Genomic DNA, 2,101 nt, shown 5'->3' with positions numbered 1-2,101 from the left:
AGCTCGGCGAGATAGGAAGATACATATATACTTTCCTATGTGGGAAACCAATATTTCGTGGTGTTACATAATTTTTGGCCCAATCAAACTTATAATACCCCAACACATAGTGTTGTAGGGTATAATGAAAAAAGTGGCCAACAGCCCAAAAATAGCTTAAATCATGCGATGGTTATATAAGTATGAAATCGGGTTGTATCCTTATCTGTGAGTTATGATCGATATCATGACCTGCAAAAGCGATTTAAGGTATCTTGAATATTTGGGAAGAATTTCTGGAAGGATAGAAATCCTTTTCTTACTAATATTTTCCACCCTTTATTCTTGGTATTTTACTGATTGTACTCCCAAAGAATTTTGTATTTTGAGCTCTCATTGGACGGATTATTGCCTCTTTAAAGGAGTAGGTCCACGTTACCATTAGGCTTTTTCTGTTATTTTTGTTTGTTTAAATGTGTTCGCATCTTCCAGCTGAACCACGATGTAGGCCCTGGAGTTGAAAGGTAGATGTCAGCTAACATCGTAATTCGCACTTATTTCATTTTTTTTTTTTTTTTTTTTTTTTTTGTGAAAATTTTATATAGTGAAAAATTATTCTTTATTTTGTTCATAAAAAATTTACTGAATTCAATATAATAATACAAATTGAAAAAAAATTGACAAAAGAAGAATAACAAATTGAAAATTTTATCAACTTGTTTGCTGATTATTTAGAGCAAATGTTTAAAGAACCTTACAAAGTTTGTCAATAGAATGTACTATTATTTTAAACTTCGATTCCATTTAAATTTTTTCGATTTTTTTCCCGATCGGCACTAAACTTCCATGTAACCCGCTATCAATTTCAGTTCTCAAGAAATCAAGCCAATTAAATAAAAAAACAATACAAATGTACATTATCACATTTTTACCCGATTTTTTTTTTGGATTTTATCCTTTTCTGGCAGGAGACAATTCCGAATTTGTATGAATCGTTAAAATCAGTCCAGCGGCTCTTAAGATATAAGCGTAGTAACTAACACAACTTTCTTTTCAATACAGATAGAGTAATTCATGTACAGTCTTCAATATATTTTTAAACTTTTTTTACTTTTGTGGTTTTTTATCGAAATAAAATGAAATGTTGTAATTGAATTTATCTAAAATAATGAAAAATGTTTTGATTAACGCCCAGACGAACGGCTAAAACTAGAATCTTCATATTTTGGAAGAGGGCCAATATACAGACGTATGTGCGATATTCGGCTGTATTTTTCACAATTCGTACGAAAAGTACAAAAATAAGCTTGTTATGGTATGGGCGAATAGAAAGAGCTAGGATACTGAAATTAGAGGTCACTGGTGGGGTGTAGCATAGATGTACTATTTTTTTTATCAAATTATTTCTTTGATTGTACGAAAAAAATTGAAAGCTACGTATTTGGTAAAGTAATGTTATTTTAACGGATAAAACATTGCAAAATTAAGAACTTAAGCTAATTTCAAATAATCATATACATCTCTGCATATTGTGTAATTTACCTTGTCAGATTTCATTGTCTATAAAACAGGTTCCCATCTCTGATTTGTGTTTATACAATGAAATTTTGATAATGAGATGTTGCCAAATGAATGATTTGGAAAAGATTGTAACTATATGATTATATGACATTACTTTTCTATAGCCTCGACCGCAGTATGGAGGGTATATTAAGTTTGTCATTCGTTTGTAATACCTCGAAGTATACATGTTAGACCCCACAAAGTACACATATTCTTGATTAGCATAAAATTCTATGTCCATTTAGGAAAGCATATAGCTTCCGACCGAAATGAAGCAGGTTCATAAAATTTTACAGAGATATGTGTTAGGTCTGAAAATGGTCCCCATGTAACTGTACCGACAGATTTAAGGTTTTTTGAGTGTTTTAATTCAGTTAAAAAAATGGAACGGATTTTTTTTTTTTTTTTTTTTTGAAATTCGCAAATTCCGTCTCAATGGTAAAGGGCATTTAAAGTTTGATCCGGGCGAACTTACTGCTTTTTATACCTTCCATCTTGATGCTAACTTTATCATTCCGTTTATACGTCCCTTAATATTCGTCGTAGACCCCAAAAAGTA

This window comes from Musca domestica, unplaced genomic scaffold (genome assembly GCF_030504385.1).
Source record: "Musca domestica strain aabys unplaced genomic scaffold, Musca_domestica.polishedcontigs.V.1.1 9, whole genome shotgun sequence".
NCBI lineage: Eukaryota > Metazoa > Arthropoda > Insecta > Diptera > Muscidae > Musca > Musca domestica.
The sequence above is the reverse complement of the archived record's forward strand: the minus strand, read 5'-3'. Positions refer to the sequence as shown.